The sequence below is a fragment of the Vespa crabro genome, chromosome 8 (genome assembly GCF_910589235.1).
Source record: "Vespa crabro chromosome 8, iyVesCrab1.2, whole genome shotgun sequence".
Taxonomy (NCBI): Eukaryota; Metazoa; Arthropoda; class Insecta; order Hymenoptera; family Vespidae; genus Vespa; species Vespa crabro.
The window spans coordinates 5,058,861-5,071,831 of record NC_060962.1 but is presented as its reverse complement, the minus strand read 5'-3'; the positions used below and the strand labels follow the sequence as shown (position 1 = coordinate 5,071,831).

Sequence of the window (12,971 nt, the reverse complement as noted above, 5' to 3'; positions counted from 1 at the left end):
TGAAATTCGAGATATATTGATAATTATTTTCATGTTAATTATAAAATCGATAATGAATATATTATTCGTATATACCGTATGTATCCAAAGCAATACGATATATTTCGTTTAACTAAAATTACCAGACAAGATAACAATCATAATTACAAATTATTCCATTTCAATATATTGTTATCAAATAATCCTTTTATATCATAAATCTATTTATAGAGGAATATGTCTAGAGGAATAGCAAGGATACAATATTATTATCGATTCCTAACAAGTCCATCATCTATATTACATTTCTGAGATTATAATAGAAAATTTAATGGAAAAATGATGGGAAAAGAGAGAGAAAGAGAGAAGAAATCTGAGAGAGAGAGAAAGAGAGAGAGAAGTTGACAAATATTATTCTTTTAAAAAAATATGAATATTGGTTTTTTAATTTTTAATAATTCGATTGGATCGAACGAAGTCTTTTTTTTTTTCTATTTAGAAAATCTATTAAATATGAATAATATAAAACAAAATATAATGGGAAAAGATATAAGAAAATAATTTTATTTGTAAATATTCTTTTAATATTATTTTAATATTTGAAAATATCCTTTTCGATTAGATTAATTTGTTAATTATTTCTTTTCTTTTTTGTTTGTTTTCTTTTTACTTTCTTTAAATTTCAAGAAAATATAAGAGATATATCTTAGTTCAATAAAATGTATCCTTTTGGGGATAAATAATATACCAGAGAGAGAGAGAGAGAGACAGAGAATGAGAAACTATACTAAATATAAAAATTAATATTGACAAAGTAAATTCTTTTTCATTAAAAAATCAATTTGCAAATTTTTAACAATGGTATCAAATAAAATCTATATCAATCAAAAAATAAATATCTCTATTTGTAGAGTAACCAATATAAAAGAATCAAAAAAAAAAAGGAAAAAGAAAAAGTATATATATATATATATATATACTTTTATTATTAGCTAACAATTAATATTATCTTCCACTAAATGTTAACACATAAATATCTTTGATATATCTCATTATATAGATTGGATAATAATATATCTTAAATTGAATAAAATTTATTTGCCAAAATGTATTTATAGTACCACTGTCACATTATTTCATTTTATATCTTTAAAATTTTTAATATAAATTCTACGAGTTCCAATAAAAATTTCTCGTTTGAAGATTAAAAAATCTGATCCTAAAAGCGAATCACCATTATCTTTTTCACGTTTTATTGCGAAATTCAGAAATGCAATCTGGCCAATGTGAGATTGTAGAAATGGACTCGACCATTTTACGAACGTATGCATGTATGTATCTATGTATGTATACGCCTATATGTACCTATGTACACGTATATATATATATATATATATATAGATATATACATATATATATAAGTACGTACATACGTATCCTGGTATTTTGCTCGAAGCTACGTATGCTCATGATTAATAAACGTATCTGCCAGCGACATTTCAAAATAGCTTTTTGTCTGTTTTTAAAAAGAATTGCGTTATGAAACGAAGAAACGAATATACGTATAAAGAAATATTTGAGATTAACACACTTTGCATATATATATATATATATATATATATATGTATATGTATATGTATATGTATATGTACATAATTTCAGACATATAGGATAATACGTATATAAATAAAATAAAGGAATTTATTAGAATATAATAATTGGTATATAAAAATAAAAAAAAAACTTTAGCCATATATATATATCGAATACGAATTGAACATATTGAACTACTTCAATAGTACTTTTTTGGCAATTTTTTTTTTATACGATTATTTGTATTCATTCATTCTTCTTTCTTTGTTTTTTCTTTTTTTTTTTTTTTTTTTTTTTTTCTTTCTTTTAATCGACCATACCGATAATTTTTTACTAAGTAAACTTTTTCTGCAAAAAAAAAAAAGAAAAGAAAAAGAAATGATGATAAATAATTAAATAATATTTTAAAAATAGTTCGACAAAATTTTCAGAAGATTGTTTAATGGGAAACTAGCGTGCCTTTTTATTGACCCTTTTTTTTTTTTTAATAACAACAATCGATTATAATTTGAAATATTATTCTTTTCTCTTTAGATATATCTTTTAATTTGTTATAACAAAATGTATATATACTATAATATTTATTATATATATATATATATATATATATATATATATATAAAATTTCGAATATATACCAATATCAATTAATTTTTTATTTTATTTTATTTGTATTTTCTCCAATCAAATTATAATCCTTTCATACTTTGTCATTGGATTCTGTTAACAATCGTTCCCCGGAATGAAACGAGTCTTCTGCACGAGTAGTCAAAGCGTCATTGATCGGACACGGAAAGTAAAGTGGATTGCAAGTAGTCGAGGTGAGTCGATAATCGGACAAGTGGACAAGATACACGTATAGTCATACGTAATACGAATTATACTTATTCTTTTTTAAAAGAAATTTTTAATGCCAAATTTTCAAACACATACCGATCGTCAAAAATTGTATATATATACATATATATATTTATATATGTTTATATATGTTTATAGTAATATAGTAATATAAAAATTCTAAAAGTCAGAATTAATATAATTTATAATAATATTGAAAATCAAAGGACTTAATTTGATTTGATTTTATAAAATATTTCGAGCAAGATAAAAAGTGTTATAAAATATAATAAATAAATACGATTTTGTAAAAAGAACTGGATTATATTAAACATAATAAAAATTCTGAGGCGTTCGATTTTTTTATAAAATATATCGTTAAAGAATATAAAAGAAGATTTTGCATGTCTGATAATAAAATAAAAATATATTGTATAATAAATACAAATTACAAAAGGTAATCTATTAAATATAGTATGAATATGTTCAAATCAAAATTAAATCGTAAGATTTAATTTCATTTTATTTTTACGAAGTGTCTCGAAGAAAAAGAAAGAGAGAGAGAGAGAAATATATTTTGCATCTAATAATAAAATAAAAATATAAAAACAAACAATACGATATTAATGGTCGTTATATCAATAGAAAAAAGAAAAAGAATTATCCTATATTAATAAATTAATATGAAATAATTAATAATCGTGAAACGTTCGAACGGAGAAAATTTAAAGATCTCGTTGTATGTCGAAAGATTTTTTCTAGAGAAAAAAAGAAAAGAAAAGAAAAGAAAAGAAAAGAAAAAGAAAAAGAAAGAAAACAACAAGTGGCACGTTTAGATATATCGAAAGCTGAGTGTGAAAATTCACTCAAATAATCCATGTTGGGTGTGTCTTAAAAATGCATAATAATCTTACTACCCTTATATTTGGGTTTACGATCAACTAGAAGCATGCCGTTGAAAGAACAAGGTATATTTACCACGAAATGGTGCAATAAAGTCTACTTTACACATTCGTACTTTATCACATGCATATACTTATCTACATACGTATAGGTATATGCATATATATATATATATATATGTATATAAGTACGTATGTATATATATATGTATGTATGTATATATATATATATATATATATATATATATATATATATATATATATACATATATGTACGATCGTTACTACTTACTATGTTATTACTGCTTACGTTAGTCATCCTTCCTTGTAGGAAATTAGAGAACTTATCCGATTAAATCTTCCCGATCCAATTAGTATTAAAGTGCTTTTAATAATCCATTTATTGTTAATTTGAATGAATTATCGGCAAATTTTCTTTTTAAACGTACTTTTTTTACGATCCTATGTAAAAGATTTATTTCGACATAAAGATAATAATAGATATATCATTATTATATATAGTATGTAGCTATACTAATCGAGATATACTAATCGAGAAGTAAGAATAAAATTAAATATCTATTATAAGAATTAATATGTATATCGAATTATTTATTAAAATTTTTTTTATATTATTGTTATTATAATATTTGCGAAAATGAATATCAAGAATATTGTTTTGCAAAATTTTTTAATAACATTCAAATTCATTTCATTTCAATAATAATTGAATCCTATTTCTTTCTTCTCCTTTTTTTATTATTTTCTGTTTTTTTTTCTTTTGCTTTTTAATGGCATTATTATAATCAGTTAAAATATTTTCATAAATAATAAGAAATGTATCGATATATTTCTTATAATAAATTGATGATAGAAAATTTTTGATAATATTATTTGAAAGGAGTTATTAAAAAATGTTTGATAAAATGATTAAAATATTTTTCTAATGAAAAAAAAGAATACCCGAACGTTCTAATGATAACAAATATTGATAAGAGATTCCTGCAAATTATTTGAAACGAGATATTAAAAATTGTTTTCAAGGATCATTGCTAATGTATACGTTCGTCAAAAAATATTTAACTTCTTTTGTTTCGATAAAATGATTAAAATATTTTTATTAAAAAAAAAAAAAAAAGTAAAAGAATGTACAAATATTGTAATGATAACAAATCGATAAGAGATTCATGCAAATTATTTGATACGAGATATTAAAAATGTTTCGAACGTCAATGTACTCGTCCGTCAGATATGTAACTTTTATGATTGAAATATTTATTTATTTATTTATTTATTTTTTTTCTTTTTTTTTTAAGGTAAACTTTTAGACGTAGTTATATACTGTAGTACGTAGTATAATTCAGGATACAAACTACAGGATTCTGAGAGCCAACAAAATTTTCATTATTCCAATTAGATTTTCGTACGAAACTCGTTATACATATATGTATATATATATATATATATATATATATATATATATATATATATCCTAGAGATTCCAGAGATTGAAAAATACAAATTTGCGATATATTCAAGATATTTTTGTAATTTAGATTTATTATTCATAGGTATTTGTTTACATGGCCAAGAGAGCCGCCGTATCTAATTTCATTCGTCCAATTCGAAATTTTCAAAAAAAGAAAAAGAAAAAAAAAATAGAACATTTTTCGTTCATCGTAAAGAATGTGGTGAGATTCAACGAAATAATACATAACAACGTGCGAAAGTCGACATATGCCGAAAGCTTATTACTTTTATCATTGATGCAATACAATTTTAAATAAATCCCAGTCTGTCTGTTTTCTATGCATTTTCATTATTCCGAAATAATCTTGTTTCTTTCAATAGAAATTTAATAACAATGTCGTCATTTCTAAAACTCACACCACACATTATACAGGTAATACTTGTAATACGTATGCAATAATTGTATGCATATATTTCTAAGCATACAGGGTGTTTTATTTAAATATATCGTGTAAAAATATCTATGTTGTTTTAAAATAATACAACAAAAAGAAACAACAGCAGAAAAAAAAAGAAAAACAAAATTTAAAAATAAAGAAAAAAATTGTTCTACATTCGAACAAGTGACGAATATTCTAATTAATCTCTTTCATTTCTTTTTTTTTTTCTTTTTCAAAATTACCACCATCTAAATTTTAATTCAGTGGGTATCGTTGAATTTAAAAAGGAGAAAAATAAACAGAAAAAAAAGAAAAATAAAAAATATATATATACGTATATGTGTACATGGATATCGATTACGTCAAAAAACAAGAACAAGAAAAAAAAAGGAAAAAGAAAAATGAAAAGGGAGAAATTCAAATATTAATCTAAGTAATATTGTTAACACTCTTTTGATCAGAAAATTTTTTTCTCTGGCACTTTATTAGTATTGTAGAAGAAATAAAAAAAAAGCTAGAGAGATATTTATATGAAGTAGTTGAGTTTAATGAAACACCCTCTATGTATCGTTTCTATCGAACTCATGCACATATATATATGAGCCGTTTATTTTGAAAATGGCCTAACTCCATTTGTCAATTTTTTCCGGTTGCTATAATTACATGTACAACTTTATCTTATTTATCAGTAAAGCATTTCAGGTTATTTTCCTAGCAAATATGATTTTTTCTTGACACAAAAGTTTTCAGAGTTAGTTCAATAATTTAACCGTTTATTTTGAAAGTGGCCTAACTCCATTTATACTTAAATCAATGAATGAAAATGAAAATTTTAAAGTCCTGAATTTATTACCACGTCGGGGTTGATCAAGAAAGTTCGAAAATATTGTATTGACACCACTGTATAAAAATATCAAACAAATTACAACAGCAAAATTCAAGAACATAATTGACCTATTACGATATATACCACCCGAACATCATGGTTTCTTCAAATCCCTTTCACACACACAAAATCTAGATGTGTAGTAAATCGTTTTGTAATAAATTTATGTTCGTAATTTTGTACGTTATATAGTTAAAAAATGTTTTGAATCGCATAAATTGTTTTCAAAGTGTTTTAAAGATATGTAAAATAAATTGAGTATTGTTTTTTTCAATTTGAAGCATCTTAAATTATGTTGAATGGACTTGGGCACCTTCAAATTTTATAATGAATCTGATTGTTAATTTTGAAAGTGTCCTAACTTCATTCTTGATAAGAAAACGCATATTATTCACTTAATAATTGCCATTATTTTAATAGGAATTATAAATTTAACACTCTTAGATACACTTAAGTAGTAAAACTCATTTGTATCCTATACGTATATTTTTAAATTCATTGAAACGCAAACCATTAAATACCTCGATTTGAAGATAAATGGAGTTAGGCCACTTTCAAAATAAACGGCTCATATATATATCATATATATATTATATATATATCATATATATCATATATATATATATATATATATATATATATATATAGCGTATCATATATATCATATATATATATGATACATACGTAGAGTCGACTAGCTGAGAAAGGAATGTAATTAGTAGATCGAGGGAGTAATGAATTTATTATAAAGGAAAAACCGCCAGTGGTGGTGTCTATTAATGTGTATATGAATATTTTAGAGGCTTTTCTAATTTTCGGCGAATGTAATTAGAATAACAATTCTCTCTCTCTCTCTCTCTCTCTCTCTCTCTCTCTGTTTCAATTTCTTTTTTTTTCTTTTTTTTTACTTGTATTTTCATTTATCTCAATAATGCGTGAGATTCACTCGCGAGTGAATTTTACTTTCGAAAAATCTCACGATAACATTTATTTAGCCGATTGAATGCCATTTGAATTTTCGTAACTTTTTCGATAACATATTCATATCGTAGAAAAAAATTGCTATATTTTCAACACATTAAAAATAATAATCATAATGATAATAACAATAACGTTCATTTTTAAGATCATTTATCGTTCCTTTTCCTTTTTTCGTTTGTCCTTTTCTTTTCTCACTTTTCTTTTTTACTTTTCTTTAAATCGTATCATTATACCATTCGTTATATATACTAATCTTATTAAAAGCAAAGAAAAAAAAAAACATTTCTCTTTCTTCTTTAATTTTATATAATGTAATTGGCGAACTTTTGGAAACAAACGAACGAAACAAAAAAACAAACAGATGAATAAGCAAATAAACAAATAAATACATATATTACAAAATTGCAGAAAAAATGTATCATATAAGTAATAAGTTCGAGTTTAATCATTGGATTAATTAAATCACTATTATATTATATTAAAGATATATTTTTTACTTACCAGAATAAATGAATTAAGAGAGAGAGAGAGAGAGAGAGAGAGAGAGAGAGAGAGAGAGAGAGAGAGAGAGAGAGAGAGAGAAAGAAAGAGAGAGAAAGAGAAAGAGAGAAGTGGAACTAAATAGTTCGACCTTGAAAAATTGTACAAAGGAGAACGTAACGACATTATCGAAGAATTTATTTACTCTTTCCTTTTTTTCATTTCTTCTTTCTCTCTCTCTCTCTCTCTCTTTCTCTTCTCCTTTTTTCTTTCTCTTTCTCCTCCATTTTTTTTTTTATTTTCATCTTTTTCTTTTCCTTTTGCCGGTGAAAAGCGTATCTAACATTTTCTTTCTTTTGTTCTTACGCCCCGGTCTTTTACACGACAAAACGAACAAAGCTAATCGCATCTCCTTTTTTACGATATCTTATCTTAAACCCTAGCGACAAGAAGAAGGCTAACGAATTTCTTTCCTTCCGGTGATTTTATTTTCCGAAACGACGTTTAAACGAGAGCATCGTTACCTTTCTTTTATATAGATATTTCCTTTCCCTTTGGTTGGTGCCGAAGGTATTAATTCACTTTTCCCTTTCACCCCACCCCGTTGTCCTTTTCTCTCACTCATCCCTATCCAATCCCTTTTCTTCTCGTCCCCTCCCCTTTACCCCTTCGTTTCATTCCCGTTCAAGTTTCAAACTAAACAAATGGAATTAACGAAGAAGAGTTAAATCAACATTACTTCTATGTTTAATTCTTTGTCTCTCTCTCTCTCACTCTCTCTCTCTCCCTCTCTCTCTCCCTCTCTTTCTCTCTCTGTGTATGTGTGTGCTTTTTAGAAACAAAAGTATTTTATCGACGATGCGTAATCGAATTTAATAGAAAATTAGATTTTTAGATTTATCGGATATATATATGTATATATGTTTTATTATTATGTATATATTTTGTTTGTATTTTGAAGAATAGCAATTAGGAATAAATGAACTTTAACACTTTTTCTTTACTGCTGCAGTATTTTTATTAATTAATAATAAATATTTTTGTAAAGCAAAACGGTCAAGTATAATATGAACTTTTTTTTAATCGATAAAAATAATTACATGTAATAATTTGCATTTCAATAATAATTACATTGTAATAATTTGATTTTCTATCACATATATACAATACGCGTATTGATATTTCATTATAAATCTATTGATTGGAATTTATTTTTGATAACAAAACATTAAATAAATAGCGGCCTTGTTTGGCTATGTCGTTTCGATCAAATATTTTCGGGTCGAAGAGTGATTACAAAATTATTATCGAGGAAGAAAAAGGGAGAAAGAAAAATAATGTAATTTTATAATTTTGGCGAAGGATAGAGAAGAAGATCGGAAGAGATAAGAAAAAAAAAAAGAAAAAAAAAAGAAAAAAGAAAAAACATAAAAGAGAGAAGAGAACACGAGTGTTTTAAAAGAATTAAGATGATCTCGATATTCCTATTTTTTTCTTTTATTTTTTTATTTTATTTTATTTTATTTTATTTTATTTTATTCTTTTTATTTTTAATTTTTTTTTTTTTTTTTTTTTTTTTTTTGTAATCCGTCGACGATCGAGCACCGTAGGCTTTTTAGTTCAAGCGTTTTTCTTCGTTTTTCTTTTTCTTCTTTTTTTTTTTTTAATCATTTTATCACGCTACCGTAATTTCTTTTTAAAAGAGAAAGAAAAAATGGTAAGTAAAACAATTACGCGAAATACCCTGTAAATGGATTTACGTACGATGTAATATCAAAAAATTTATAAATTGTATTAATCTATTGAAATTAAATATAATTGTGTAAGTAATGTTATATTACTTTCATATTATATAATAATTCCGTTTGGGTATAAGAGAAAAGAAAAGAAAAGAAAAGAGAAGAAAACAAAAAACAAAAAAATAATAAATAAACAAAAACAAACGAAGAAAAGAAGAGAAAAGAATATTAAATTCTTTTTACATGATTTCGTTTACATCCTTTTAAAAACTCCTTTATATATGTATATATATATCTCTCTCTCTCCCTTTTTCTTTCTTTTTTCTTTCTCTATCTCTGTCTCTTTCTCTTTCTGTCTCTCTCACTCTATCTCTTATTATTTACATTTTATACCTCACAAGGTGAATTATATTTGAAAAAAAAAAAGAAAAAGAAAAAGAAAATAACACGTATTACATGTATTATCTTAAATGAGGATAATTTTTCATTCCCATTTTTCCTTCCATCGTTTTATTATTTATTCATTTATTTATTAATTTCTTTTTCATCATCTCTTTCGTAAAAATCGATTTCAAAAATAAAATAAAAAAAAGTTACGGTTCTTCTCATCTCGTTATTTTTCCCTTCACCCTTATTCCTTTAACTTAAACCCCGTCTCTATCAAATTTAAAATCCTACGAAATATCATTTGATATCGATTGATTATGGATAACTTTATGTTTAACCTATCCAAATCGGATTTCCAATTTACAATATTTCATATCCAATGGGATAAAAATGATAGGACGTTGCAATCGAACACAAATAAGAGTAAGAAGTAGATGTTAAACGGAAGTATGAACATTTCAATGTCCATAATACTTTTTATTATGTATCGTCATCTTTTTCTTGACACTTATATGCCCGACAAAGCTCCAAAGGAAAAAGGGTCTCTTATTCTTCTCGACTTTCCTTTTACGGATGATCTGTCGTCGTCGTCGTCGTTCTTGTTGTCGTCATCGTCCCCTATCGATATTCTTATTTGTCTGCTAACATTTCCGCTCGAAGTTTCGATAGGAAACATTTTCGTATATTTATTATAATATAAGAAAAAAAGTTTATCGAGGTTTTATCTTCCTCCGTTTCTTTTTTTTTGGAACTACGAATACTTCAGCGAAGATGGTCATAAAAATATTAACCATAATAAAGCAAAATATAAAATAGACGAACAATGTACGTGAGAGTAAAAGAACGCACGCGAAGAAAAATAAATAGAATGTAAGTTTCATCGGGAAAAAATGATCGTCTCGGAGTAGAAAAAAAAAAAAAAAAAGAAAAAAGAAAAGAAAACAGAAAAAAGAAAAAGGAATGGAAAATAATTTTACTTCGAGCCTGAATATCGTTTTGAATAATTGACGAAATTAACTTTACATATATATATATATATAAATATATAAATATATAAATATATAAATAAAATATGTATATGTATATATATATAAAAGATATTCTTTTTTATTTAATGTTGCGTGAATTGTCTGTCGTTTGGAGTTTTTCTCTTTTATTCGATTATATTTTTGTTTCTTTTTGTTCTTTTTTTGTCTTTTCTTTTTTTTTTTTCTTAACGAAAGCTGATATTTACACTGAATTTTGCGAGACAGAGCCAGTTTCAAGACGATAAAAATAAAAACGTGTAGATTAAGAAAGAAGGTCCTTCAAAAATAATATGTCGGTCGTCTGAAAAAAAAAAAGTGAAATTATAAGTACTTTCAATGAGTTTCTTTCGAATCGTTGCAAAATTTACTTTTACTTATTATTATTATTATTATTATTATTATTATTATTATTATTATTTCATTAATATATTTCATGTGCCCTAATAATTTTTGTTTAATATCTAACGATAATAAAATTTTTTCATTACATTTCTCTCTCTCTCTTTCTCTCTCTTTCTTTTATTACTTTATAATGCGAACAAAAATAATATTAATACACAGGTAATGAAATTTCATTCGCGATAGTAACGGTGTGATCTTCTTGCTATAACCTCTAATAGTTAATCCAGATAGCACGATATAATACCTAATTTTGTAATGTTTCAGGTATATACGAAGTAACATGCAGGTAGATAATAAACGCGATGAAAATCATAACTAACTTTGCCATCTCCGATACAATCCACGTAAGTATATATATATATGTATATATAAAGGTGTAAATAAGGTAACTATTTCTCATGCGCCATAGAAAAAATTTTTATGGTAACGTCAAAAAAGAAAAAAGAAAAATATCGGAAAGAAGAAAATTGCTTCTAAAAATTCTTCAACAAAATCGTTCATCCAATTCTTTAATCTATAATTATCTTTGTGCATTGTTATTTCTTTTTTATTTTTATTTTTATTTTTTGAGACCATTTTAATATTTTAATGACATATTATCGACCACGTTATAACATGTGTATATATATATATATATGTGTGTGTGTGTGTGTGTGTGTGTAAATGCGAAATTAAATGCAATATGTATGTCCATTGTTTATAATATTCATTAGAAATAACAAACTCATATAATTATAATACTAATCATTGTAATATGGTCCAAATTAATTTGATAATAATTTATCATTAAAATAATGAGTATAATTTCGATCATATAAAATAATAATAATAACAACAAAAACAACAACAACAACAATAACAACATCAATAATAATAATTATATAATTTTTTGTTATCTGTTCCCTTACATATCTACTTTATCTTTTGAAACAAATTAACTTTTAAACGAGTAAGATAAAAAAAATACCGTTAGCTCGAATAAAAAATCTGATAAAGGAGAGATTTAATAGAACGAGAAAACTATCATCAGACGGCGTGAAAAAAAAAGAAAAAAAGATCCATTTTCTTATAAGTTGTCTACAATTCTATGAGATATGTCCATTAGCATTGTCTCGGATGATTTTTATAGAAAATTTTTGCATTGAACAAAATGAACTAACGAGTAAGTATTTATCGGCACTATCGTACTCAATAAACATTACCATCGTATCATCATCATCATCATCATCATCATCATCATCATCGTCGTCGTCTTCATCATCATCATCATCATCGGTAATGGTCTAACGAAACGAAAACACCATAAGGTGGCGTGGAATATTTCAGTAGAAAAATATGAATCAAACGTACATAAAACAGGCATAGAGGTTTTCAGTGATCTTTGATCGAGAAACGATAGAGGATGCACAACCGTTGCGGTGTGCAACAGCTGCTAGTTATATAGTACATGTTAAGTTGTTGTTTAAAAAACGACGGTGAGCAACGTGAAACGAAATTTGATTATCAAAAAACACATACATTCGACACACATTCCTTCAAAACTTTTAAGATATAATAAGTTGTTTTAAATGGACAATTTTGAAATCATTATAGATCCATCGTAAACGAGAAATGGCGAATATTTTGATAATCATTAATTACAATGATTGTATTATAATAATTAAAGTTATTCGATTAAATGTGAATAATGTTAAATGTTGATTGAAAATCGAATAAAAATAATACGACGTTGTACGATTATACTGAGAACGAACGAAATCTTTAGAACAGAAATCTGTTCGATGATCCATATGACGGATAATATTCTCTAATAGTTTTGACAATACAGAAATAATTCGACAACGTTG

General features: G+C 25.1%; 1 long non-coding RNA gene across 1 annotated transcript in view; it reads right to left on the bottom strand.

Moving 5' to 3' along the window:
* Positions 1–10,125: 10,125 nt before the first annotated feature.
* The window catches only part of LOC124426072, a 33,258-nt gene continuing 30,412 nt past the window's right edge, over positions 10,126–12,971 (bottom strand). The window contains exon 4 of the long non-coding RNA XR_006942642.1: positions 10,126–11,023. This is a non-coding gene — a long non-coding RNA (uncharacterized LOC124426072). The remainder of the gene's footprint in view (positions 11,024–12,971) is intronic.